General features: G+C 39.6%; 1 pseudogene; it reads right to left on the bottom strand.

Moving 5' to 3' along the window:
* Nucleotides 1-10,535: 10,535 nt before the first annotated feature.
* On the bottom strand, nucleotides 10,536-12,748 carry LOC105988755 (annotated as a pseudogene).
* Nucleotides 12,749-13,015: the final 267 nt, after the last annotated feature.

The following is a 13,015-nucleotide window of genomic DNA, read 5'->3' as shown; positions in this document are numbered from 1 at the left end:
CCTCTGGTTTTTCTCTGAGTGTTCGTCTTTTTGTTGTTGTCGGTCTCTTGGGGAGATTAAGCGTTGGAACTCGAACTCTCTTTTTGGTTGGAGAGAGCTGTGGCGTTTCCCTACTGCCCCGTCGCCATCTTGGTCCCCACCTCTTTAAGTATCTTAACCAAGTCATATAACCAGAAAACTGACAGCAATTCTTTGTATGAGAATGTAATAATACAGAATGTTTATTGATGACTTCGTGTGTGTTAACCATTATACTAAATGCTGCATGTGAATTTTCTTCCCACACCCCCTTTATGCAACATTCAGAAGAGTGAATGAAGCTCTGGCAAGTTTTCCTAAGGTCAATACAGATGGCAGATGACATTTGAACCTAATCTCTGTTTCATCTACATCCTAATCCCTTAGCGTCAGTGCCACAGAAATACAATTAGAGAAATATAAGTTTAGCTTTTGGGCCCCAGTGTTTCTTTAGAGAAATACAATTTCTTTCTTTCTTAGCAGGGTGGAACTCTCACATCTCAAGATTGTTCAAGTGTTTTGGTTTTGATTCAAGCGTGTTGATGTATAATTTGGAGGTTTGAGTATTTATGACCATCAGAAAGCAGCAACTACTACTAGCAAACAACTTCCAACATAAATCTGTAGTCTGACTTATTACATCAGACTCTCGTGAGTTTGGCCACAAGATGGATGCCTAAAGGCCTGACTAATGCTATGTACCTCATAGCCTTGCATGTGCTCAGCAAGGGCTACTGGACAATGTAGCCAAAGCGGTGCTCACAATCGTTTATTCTCCTGCCACTGCCTCACAAGTACTGACCCTACTCCAGGTATGCACTGCCATGCTTCATTTTCTCTAGTGCCTCTCTGTCAGTCTCATTGCTTCAGGGGTTCTAGGATACCCCTTTAATTAGATGCTACCTTGTGTTTTTGAAAATTCTCTAGGCCTGTACAATAAGCAGTCTTGGATGTGTCTAAATAATTCTTCTTTGAGTGAGCTGGAAATGCTCAAGGCTAGACAAGGGGGGACAGTAGTTTGGTAATTCCATGCTTGTCATTGAAGCCACTGTTGCCACAGAAACTGGGATGTGGTTAAATCTCACTTCTCATTTGCAAATCCCATGGGCTTCTCTTTCACTGCCAGTCGAATTAATTATCCCAACAACTCAGAGACCTAATCTTATGGAACCCTGCAGCCATTAGATAGTCAAGCTCCTTGCAAAGCCAAATCTTCATGTATCATTCAACTTAATTAATATTGAACCATAAACATTGCTAGAAATTCAGGGTCTTACGCATGGCAGGATTCCATAGAATTACTCTGGGTTAGACTGATAGGCTGGCCCGTATTGGAACTTATTATTCACAATGACATGAGTGAAAGCAATGAACTGGAAGACAGTCCCATTTTTACCATAGAATGTTATTTTAGCAGCTCAAAACAGTGGACCTCAGCCTCAATTTCCCTGTGTGGAGATTTTGTCTGAGTGCATGCAGAAAAAGCGTGTTTTCAGAGATAAGTTTCTATTTGTTCCCATCGTTGATGGGAAATGATTCTGTGCCAAGCCCCCAGCCTCATCCAGGAATTTGCCTATCACAGCAAGAATAACTCAGGGTCCTAGCTTTGCTCTCTGTTTAAACTAGCTGTGTCACCTTGAACAAGTACCTTCACCTCTCTGAGCTTCTTGTAAAATAGGAGTAATAATAGTGTTTATTTCCTAGAGTTTAATTAAGATAATGCATTTTTCATGCTGGGTTGAGTGCATGGAAGTCAGTAAATATTTAATAAAAGTCATTATATTATTGTCTTTTTTTTCATTGGGGAAAAACATTTGCACAGGGAATAAAACTACCAAAAAATGGATGATGAAGAAAGAAATTCCGTTTCAAAAAGGCATTTGACAGAGCACAATATATTTATTTTAAAATCAATATGGTGCCAACATTGTTAGGTGTGCTTGGAATTCAGTTGTGTGGGGGATGACAGTGTGCATGCGTGAGTCTTCCAGCCCTCCAGGAGAGTTGTGTTGTATGTATGGATGGGGTAGTGAATAAAATGAATGTAGTAAGAGGAAACAGGATTCAGAAGTGAGTTCCAGGACCAGTTCAATATAGCATTTGGAAGTCAGAATGACTACTCAGACTGTGTAACATGATTAAATTTGCTTCCAGAAAGAGGGTCAGACAGAAAACACAAACCAAGAGCTTATTCTGTGCCCGACCTTATTTTAAAAAGCATCACATTTAAGACTGTATAGGTCCCTTAAGACTGTATGGTTTCCCTTAATAGCAAGGGAACTTCGAGCCTCAGATCTCAGCCTCCTGAGTAATTAGGATTACAGGCGTGAGCCACAGGTGCCTGCTTACCCTCAGAATTCTTTACTGCTAAACTCTATCTTACAAAACAGTGAGTTAGAATGCAGAACATTTGACAATGTCAGTGATCATGACTTTCAAAATTGAATAAAGATAGACTCAATCATGTCCAGATTCCTATTTTCTGAGTATATACATTTCACAGTAAAATATGTTATGTATATAGTAATTGCTTTATTTTAGACACAGACAAAATAAAAAATGCTTAAAAAGTAACTGAATTTAGTAGTTGGTGTGTGTGTGTGTGTGTGTGTGTGTGTGTGTGTGTGTGTGTGTGATAGAGATCAAATCCAGGGCCCAATACATGCATGGCAGGTGTTCTACCACTGAACTATACCCCACCTTTGCATCTAGTAAGATTTTAAAATCCATTTGTATTATCATTCCCCTCAACAACCTCTGTGTAGGTTATTTATTCAGAGAACAGACATGTACTCTCCTTGGTGGATGGTGGATTTACAATAAATCAATACTGCCCTTAAGGGTTTGTGACCAACGTGGGGGGGGGTGGAAATCTTTAAAACTAAACTCTTAGTTGTTTGTTTTGGTGTGTGTGTGTGTGTGTGTGTGTGTGTGTGTGTGTGTGTGTCTTTAAGTTGACGATGGTCCAATAGGAAAAGAAAGGCAAATTTTATTTTCTTTCAGTGCATTTTCATAAATGGACACTGTATTAATCAATCCTCTGATTGTAAGTTTCAGCAGCTCAGAGGACTTACTACTAGCAAACTTACAAGAAGTACAAAGGTTGAATGAATTCAGCAGTGATATTCACTAGACACTATGTTGAAAATGAACTATACTTGTGGAGTAGGAGGGGGGTCAGGAGGGAAAACTCTGGGAAAAAAATGAAGAAGTGATATTGTTCAAAAAGAAATGTACTTATTACCTCTCCTATGTAACTGTAACCCCTCCGTACATCACATTTACAATAAAATATAAATTTAAAAGAAGTATCATGATTTTATTATTGTAAGTTAGCTGTACAAAGGAATTTCACTGAGCTATATCTACGCATGTATATATTGTACTTTGATCAAACTCACCTCCCCATTAGTCTTTTTTTTTTTTTTTTGCGGTGTGGAGCTTGAACTCTGGGCCTGCACCTGGGCACTGCCTATGAGTTCTTCAGCTCAAGGCAGGTGCTCTACCACTTGAGCCACAGTGTCATTTCTGCCTTTTTCTGTTTATGTGGTGCTAAGGAATCAAACCCAGGGCCTCAGGCATTCAAGGCAAGCACCCTACCATTGAGCCACCTTCCCAGCACTCCCATTAGTCTTTTTTCTTCTTTCTTTTTCTCCCTCCCTCCCTCCTTTTCTCCCTCCCTCCTTCTCTTTTTTCTTTCTCTTTCTCTCTTTCCTTCCTTCTTTCTTTCTTTCTTTCCTTCCTTTTTTCCCTCCTTCCTTCCTTTCTTCTCTCTCTCTTTTTTCTTCTCCTTCCTCCTCCTCCTTTTTTGCTATTACCAGGACTTGAACTCAGGACTTTGTGCTTTCAGCCTTCATTTTGCTCTTTCTTGCTCAACTGCTACTCTACTTGAGCCATACCTTCAGTTCCAGCTTTTTTCCCTGGTTAATTGGAGAAAAGAATCTCATAGACTTATCTCCCAGAGCTGAGTTCACAACCCTTCATCCTCAGATCTCAGCCTCCTAAGTATCTAAGATTAGAGGTGTGAGCCACCCATGCCCAGCTCTATTATTTTTTTTAAAAAGCATCTCTACTTGTCTCCCATTTTTAATAGTGCTAAGATTATTAAGCAAGCTGAACCCAGTGATTTTATTCTAACCACTTATAGCTGGATAACTTCTCTGATAACTTGGTGTGTGTGTGTGTGTGTGTGTGTGTGTGTGTGAAATCAGAATCATCATTATCACATTATCACCACCCTGATCTCCATTATCTTGGGACTGCGGTGAAAAGAAATGATATTGAAAGTAAAGAACAGCCAGTGGGCATTTTCTATGCCAAAGGATACCCAGAATCCACAGGGAGAGGTGAAACATAGCTTTGTAATAACCATGAATTTGTAATCACTATTTATTATGTGTCAATTATGTCTTTCATATTTCATAAAGTAGATTACTTTCATCTTCTAAGTGTAGAAAATTAAGGTTAAAAAATGAAGGCTGATACTAAGCCAAAGGAAAGAAATATACATGTCATCCCATTTGCAAGAAACCGCTTTATTGTTAAACTTCGTAGAGTTCAGAAGCTTTGTAGATTAAGGTAATGATAATTATCATTGTGAAGGTTAAAATGTGTTTGTGACTTCAGCTAAGTATAACTATGCCACAGTATTGTGAAATTTAGTCAATCTCAGTAAAGAAATATTTGGAGAAAAAAAATGAAGGCCCCTCAACCAATAAGTAGAAAAACAGACTCTTGAGGCTCCCACTCATTCCTTTATCCTACCAACTAGAACAACTCACAGTCTAGGTAACCAAGACTCATTGTAGATATATTAAAAGGCATGATGCTGATCTTTGATTTTTCTACTTGTCAGTATGTACAATCAGAAGAAAGTAAAAAAAAAAGATAGGCATCAAATACTTACAAATCTGGCATTTGATAATTTTCAGTTAATTATAGATGGTATTTGTTTAACATTTCAGCAATTTGAAAAGGAGTTATTCAGTATTAGCAGCAGTAGTAGCTAAAGCTCCTGGAACTATGAGTCAAGGTAAACAAATGTTCTTTGGTTAGAAAAGGGCACTAAAAAAAACTTTGAAAAGCCATTCAACTTGACTTTGATTTATTATCTCCTTGAGAACTTGCCCAGTTTCAAGGTAAAGCTATTGAGTCAGGAAGTATAAATGACACTAGAGAGAAATTGCAAAGTTCCAGTAAAACCTTAATATAGGAAGGCTACAGCTGTAAGGGATCTTGTATCTATTTAAAAAGAACTGAGATAATAATAATATCATTATTCTGGACTTAGATCATTGGTGTTAAGTAAAAAACTAATTGTGCCTTTCCTGGCTATTTTATGATATTTATCTACCTAATTTAACAGTGAGCATTTGGAAAAGAACTGGTGCATGAGGACAAAATAACTGCTACATGGGAATCAGGAAAAATACGAGAACCTATAATCCAGCTTTTATCTCCTTTGTTTCCAGTTGTATTTTTCAAGCACCAACCTTAACACTCTTATTTTTGTTAACCAGGCAAAAGAAGTAGGGGAAAGAAGCCTTGTCTCCATTCACCAGCTTGTTTTTCCTTGGGAGGAGGAGGGGAATATGCAGCAGTCTACTCTCTGATCATTTCAAAGTGAGGTTCTGTATATTTAGTATTGCAAAAAATACCTTTCTCTTTCCCTAGTGAAATAAAGCTGTGTTGTACATGCCACAGGCACACTGCATGTCTTCCTCCACAGGGCTGGAAGAGCAAGGTTTTCTTGTAAACAGATTATTCAGCTGTAGTGGTTGATTTGACTCAATTAGTGATGGGACTCACTTCAATTTCCACTTTCCCAGAAGAGGGGTTTGCCCTTTATTTTACATGGGGCAGCACACCATGGCCTTGTCTCTGGCCATCACTTATTTCTCTGTAATTAAAGTGAATGCCACACCATGATCTGCGATGAATAAATAAATGTGTCCAACTGACCTTTAGCACAGAGCATGTGAGCAAGGAACTGTTTAGCAGATGTAGATACGCCAAGAACTAAACCAACATGCATTTCTTTAATAAGGTGATAACTAATTCCACTGGACAGGGTGTTTAATGTCGACACGCATATTTCCCTGTACTTTGAGATATTTTGAGGCATAGCTGGACTGAACTGTTGGCAGATCAGAGGCTCTTGCTCCCTTTGGAAGTACATATGGAGCTGGGGACTCTTCCCAGTATTACTAGCTATTACCCTTTCTTGTCTAGAAGTACAGCATAGTTAAAAAAGAGCTGGACTGCCAAGTACATCCATGCTGCAGGTCAGGCAGACAGGATGGGCAGTTCTATTAGCATTTGTGATGCTTAACTAGATAACCAGGCTCCCTGGAAGAAGTAGAAATCAACTCTTGACTATAAATATACATGTGTAAATATATAATTAAGAAGGGAATGCAGGAAGCAAGGGCCATGTGCTTTGGGCTGTAGGACTGAAAGGTATCAATCCCAATTTCCACAGCAGGTAACTAGTACTTATTTTGCAAGTTTAAAAACACCAGCCTCAGATGACTTGGGTGTGAAAAAGGATTCAGGTTTCTTCTAGCCTTACTGCCAAGAAATCTAACCAAGAAGGCCCGTTGTCTTATTTAGAGACCAGCCCTGATTTCAGGGTAAAAGAATGAGTCGGTATAATCATAATCACCTGGAAATAAACTGCCAGACAGAGCTGCTTTTGTTCTTGAAGTGAAATCTTGTACAGGGGGTTGTGTTACTTTCCTAGTTCTTCCTGTTTTCTAAATGGAAACCAGTTTTGTATAATATTTGCCATACTGCACATGGCGGTTTTCTGGAAAACTTGTCCTGTCTTATTTTTATGTACCCTTCTATGTTGGGAGTCACCTCTTGGCTTCTTTGTATTAGTATAGGAACTAGAGAACAGGCATTTACAATCTAGGCAACATCCAACTAGACTAGAGCTATACCTAGCTCTTTTTTTTTTTTTGTTCGGCCGTGGGGCTTGAACTCTGGGCCTGGGCGCTGTCCCTCAGCTCTTCAGCTCAAGGCAAGCGCTCTACCACTTGAGCTACCCACTTCCGGTTTTCTGGTGGTTTATTGGAGATAGGAGTCTCATGGTCTCTCCTGCCCGGGCTAGCTTTGAACCTCGATCCTCAGATCTCAGCCTCCTGAGTAGCTAAGATTACAGGTGTGAGCCACCAGCACCCGGCTTATACCTAGCTCTTTAAAAAAAAAAAATAGCAGGGCTGGGAAGGTGGCTCAGTGGTAGAGTGCTTGCCTTGCATGCATGAGGCTCTGCGTTTGATTCCTCAGCACCACATTAAGCAGAAAAAGCCAGAAGTGGCGCTATGGCTCAAGTGGTAGAGTGCTAACCTTGAGCTGAAGAGCTCAGGGACAGTGCCCAGGCCCAGAGTTCAGGTCCCATAACCAACAAAAATAAATAAATAAACAAATAAAAATAAATAAATAAAAACAAGTCCTTGTTCATCCTCTGAGCACTTTGTAAAGATAAAAGCTCCCTTCGTTCTCTCATATGTGGATCTTACACTCTAAATACAATCTCTTCTGTAAATCCACAGGCACCTATGTATATACATACACAGTCAAGCTATCTAAAGTATAGAATATGCAGGAGTAGAATACTATGGTGTAAACCTTTTGAATAATTGCATACAGTTCAACAAATAAATATCAGGAAGCTGCAATGTATCTTGAATGGGTCCAGGGGGTGAGTAGGAGGAGACCAGATGAATAGGAAAGGAAGACAGTGCTTGAACATAGTCATAATACTCAATATCCACACATGATAAAGGGAGGGGAAAAAGTGATAGGGCGCTTGTTAGTAAATTCAAACCTGAATTTACTCCCAAGTACAGTCAACCAGAAAAAAAAGAAAAACAATAGAAAGTCATCATATCAGCTGTGCTAAATACTACTGATAAGATGAAAATTAAGAACTGAGTACAGATTTGGTATTATAACTATTAGAAGCCTGATAAGGATAGCTGTGTAAAAGTTTATTAAGCGAGGCTAGAGGCGTGGTTCAAATAGTAGAGCACCTACCTAGCCAGTGCTGGGCCTTAGTTCAATCTCCAGTTCTATAAAAAAGTTTATTAAAATTATACGTCTGTAGACGTTGTATTTATGAGACAGAATCAGTGTTATCTCCAATATCTACTGACTAAACATTTTATTACAAAGAATGTAGGTCCTTAGGCCAACATAAAAACCAAAGGTAAAATGGCTTTGAAGATTTCTTCCAACAGAATAATTCCAGTGAATTCCATTTTAATGCACTTCCCACCAGATTGTCCTCTTGGAAATCTATTTTTTCATACTTCTAAAATTATGGTATCTATCTATCTATCTATCTATCTATCTATCTATCTATCTATCTATCTATCTATCTATCTATCTATCTATCTATCTGTCTGTCTGTCTATCTATCTAAAGTATAATAGAATCCAACAGGGCTGATCAAGGGTTATAATAGTATAGCAGCTAGGAGTCTTATCCAAGAGACCTAGAGACCTATTTCTAGGTATGACTCTATTCTACCTTACTAAATTCCATTAATAATACACTGGATGGAAGTGGGTAATCTGAGGGCTGCATCTCAGAACAGCTTCCCTTCCCCCCGAAGGGAAACCTACTTTAAAGATGGACCTTTAGACATTCACCTAGGAGGAGACTAAAGTTACATGCTTCAGAAACGTCTCTAATCCTCTGGAAAACATTATTAAAGAGATTGTCATGTTATTTTTTAAAAAGCTACCTTCCCCATCATCATTTATACGATATTTCCTTGTGTATCTTGAAACATTTCAATCTTTCTCCCCACTGCATTTTTTTTTTTAGATCAGCCTTTCTAAATACAGTTGCTGGTGTTTTGTTTTATGTCACTGTAACCCGGGCTGCCATGTGGAAGTGGGTCTTGCAATGTAGGAAGGCCTGTTCAGAATGGACAGATAAATCTTTTTTCTTTTTCTTTTCTGGAAATTGCATTCCACAGCAGCCCCAGCATATAGGACTCTTAAATAACCTCTTTGTTTAGTTCCCAAACAGAAGGCAATCAAGTCAACCAACTTATTCTTCCAGCATTGTAAGAGGACTCCCATGCATTTTCCAAGTTTTGTTTTTCTTTTTCTTTCTTGTCTTGAGCTGCTGTTCTAAAAGTTTAGTGTACTTCGGGATGTGTCATCTCTTCATTCTTAAGGGTCAACTGTGCTGAGAGAGAGCAGGTCAACCTAAACAGTTCTCCGATTTCATTTGGGGAAATTCCAGGCCCCAGCCCAGCGAGCTCTGTGCTTGTCCACGTAACCAGGCCCAGCCCGCTGTTGTTGCAGCTGTTGCTGGACACAGGGCCCATTTATTTCCAATCAGCTGGAGGCTTCCTGTCAGCATTACCCAGATGCCTTTGCTATTGCTACTCAACTGAGACTTTAAAAAAAATATGATTTATCCTAACAGTTCCAGCTTTGCAGAGCTGTGGAATATAATCTAAGGGCTTCAAAGACCAGAGGCAATGCTAGGGGTGAACTGCTCCAGGTGCAAGATGCCTCACTTACTTCCACCTCTACTATTTTTATGGGTGTTTCTGTGCAGAACTGGGAGCTAGAATGAGCAGTCTCAGGACATGTACACAAACATCTTCCATTGTTCTCAATCCCACTTTGTCACCATGGGCGAGAACTACATGAACTGAGGGAGGATTCAGAGTCAGAGTCAGAGCTTGGTATCAACTCCCTTTGTCTTAAGATAAAAATTGTAATGACTTTCCCAAGGTCATGTTGGTAATGATGCCATTGTCCTCCTTAGAATACTGTTGATATACTTGATTACGTGGGGTGAAAACAATCTCAATCTGCTAAACAAAGAATTTCTTTTTACAATATTTTTTTTCTTGTAAGATTTACCCCCAGGATCTTGTTACGTTATGTTTGATGGCAATAGTTTTAATGGGGTCTGTTCCTCTGACCTCGTTCTGAATCTATATTTTGATAAGATAGAAATATACATTTAAATTATGTCAATATAAGCACTTATATACACATGTGTATTTACTGCTATCACTAGTTCCTTTGTCTCAGGGTTAAGGGACAAATGTGACTGAATTGGTTAAAAAATTAATTAAAAAAACTGGCCAAATGAATGATTCTAGCTCATATTCCAAGACATTTAAATTCTAACGATTTATGACTGATGCAAAACTATGCAACAGTGTACACATTAATCTCTTCATGAAAGCTGGGGCAAAAATATCAATGTTCTAAAATAAAAGATAATATTAAAATCTTTTGTTGTTGTTGTTTCTAAAGTAAAAACTCAGTTTATTCATGACACAATACACAGGAGGCAAAGTGTTTCACATCATTGATTTCACTTCCAACTCTTTAGAATGTTCATTTCTTTGGCGTAAAGGACAGACTGAAGAGAAAGCCAGGCATTGCTTAAGGCAGCTAAAGCAGTAGGGAGTGACAATGCTAACCAGGACCTCACAGGGGTGGGGCTCTGGGGTCTGTAAGTTGCAAGCGGATTCTCTAAAATGTTAGGTGAGTGCACAGGCAGCTTTGTGTCAGGATGCTCCAGCCACATGGTGACTCAGTCATCTCCACCACACAGGTACAGCAGCTCCTTCTGGTAGTCACCCGTGGTGTCTTGCTGGATGTAGTAGTTCAGAAATTTGCTGTACTTCCTCTTGAATTCAGACCTAATTTTCAACACGTCCACTTTACTGTGGGAGACCATGATTCGAATCAGAACCTTATCTCGAGTCCCCTTGCCCTTCATGGAGTCATAAAGGCGATCCTCAAAATACAGAGGCTTGTTCTGAATGCACCGGACGAGGTTCAGGGAAGCATTTTCCATGTCTCCTTTGACTTTCTCTCTCTCTTTCTCTCTATCTCTCTCTTTTAATTGTGAAAACACCATACAGAGGGGTTACAATTACATGGGCAACGTAATGAGTACATTTCTTATCAAGCATTGTTGCCTCCTCCTTTGTTTCCCCTTCCCATCCCTTCCCATCTCCTCTCTCCCCCTCCCCCATTCCTCCTCCTTGGCCAAAGTTGTAAAGTTCGTTTTCCGACATAGTGTCTTGTACATCTCATTGTTGCAATGGGTCCCCCTGTATCCCTATTTAAACAATTTGTTTTTTTCCCTTCGCCTCCACAAATCATACCAATATCAAATACAGTGAAAATGGGTTATACCATGGGGGAAGGACATACAAAGCAAGAAAGAAACCATCTTATAAATATGTTAGAAACAATAGCAAGAAAGAAAAAACGTTTGAGTCCTTATCTTGGTGTTCATTTCGCCTAACATCAACTTATCTGACCATTTCTGCTTGTCTCAGACATATACTAATTATTGCAAATAAGAGAAACTATGGAACCTATGTTTCTTTGGGCCTGGCTTACTTCACTTAATACAATTTTTTCCAAGTCTTTACATTTCCTAACAAATGGGGCAATGTCATTGTTTCTGATGGAGGCATAGAATTGCATTATGTATATATATACCACATTTTCTTGACCCATTCATAAGAGAAATGCAAATCAAAGCAACACTGAGATACCACCTCACTCCAGTTAGAATGGCAAAAATCAAGAACTCTAATAACAACAGATGCTGGAGGGATGTGGACGGAAGGGAACCCTACTGCGTTGTTGGTGGGAATGTAAACTTGTTCAACCACTTTGGAAAGCAGTATGGAGTTTCCTCAAAAGTCTCCACATAGAGCTCCCCTATGACCCAGCAATCCCACTTTTGGGCATTTACACAAATGATCACAAACAAGACCATACTAAAGCTACCAGCACAACTGTGTTTATTGCAGCATTATTTACTATAGCTAAGATAGGGAACCAACCCAGATGCCCCTCAGTAGATGAATGGATGAAGAAAATGTGATACACACACACACACACACACACACACACACACACACACACAATGGAATTCTATGCCTCTATCAGAAAGAATGACATTGCTCCATTTGTTAGGAAATGACTTTTTTCTTGATGTTCTCCAACATGTCATATGGACTGTAGCTCTTGTACCTCTCAAATACTTTCTGCAGGTGGCACACGCTCCTCTCAATCATGATGCTGATCCTTTCCTCTTCACTCATAAAGATCCTGGGCATCCTGGTCAATCAGTTCATAATCAATAACAACCATCTTCAGCTCTTCTGCCCTTGGCGAGGGAGACCATCAGCTTGCGGAAGCTCCAGATGTGTTGGAAATAATGTCTTTCTCCAGGCCCATCTTGTACATTTCCTTGTAGACTCTGTTAATTTTCTGAAGCTCCTGGTTGGTTCTGGAGTAGATGATTTCAATGAGGGAGTCCTCATCCGTTCCCAGACCCTTCATGGAAGCTTTTAGCTCGGAAGCATCATACTGAACAGGTAGGTGACTTCAACAAGCCCAGAATCACTGTCTCCAGGTGACCAGATAAAGCAGACTTCAGCGTGGACAGAAGTTCCTTTTGGTCCTTCTGTGGTAGGCAAAGGCAATGTCCTGCCTCTGTTCATTGCTGCAGTTTGTCAGCATGTTCACGATGGCAAACTAATCCACGCTTTTGGTCTTGATAGCTGTTTCTATGTTCACAGCATCTCTCTCAGAAAAGAAGTTGGTATAGGCCTTGACTGACCCATAGGCACTTGAGAGCATGGAGTGATCACCCTCCAAGCTGAGCTTGCAGAGAATTTCATGAGCAGTAGACATTTTAAAAGCTGGGCCAGGTGAGCCGAGAGGAGGAAGTGTCCCCAGTTGCTGAGCCTATTAAAAATCTTTTACTCTTTGCCTCTGACTCTATTTTCCTTCTCTTTCTAAAAAAAATACTGCTAATTTTTTAATTAAATTTTATTGTAAAGGTGATGTTCAGAGAGGTTACAGTTACATAAGGCAGGTAATGAGTACATTTCTTTTTGAACAGTGCCATCCCCTCCCTCGTTTTCTCCAAGTTTTTCCCCTCCTGACTACTACCCCCAGTTGTACAGTTAGTTTCCAACATA

Source organism: Dipodomys ordii, unplaced genomic scaffold, assembly GCF_000151885.1.
Source record: "Dipodomys ordii isolate 6190 unplaced genomic scaffold, Dord_2.0 Scaffold3, whole genome shotgun sequence".
Classification (NCBI taxonomy): Eukaryota; Metazoa; Chordata; class Mammalia; order Rodentia; family Heteromyidae; genus Dipodomys; species Dipodomys ordii.
The sequence above is the reverse complement of the archived record's forward strand: the minus strand, read 5'-3'. Positions and strand labels throughout refer to the sequence as shown.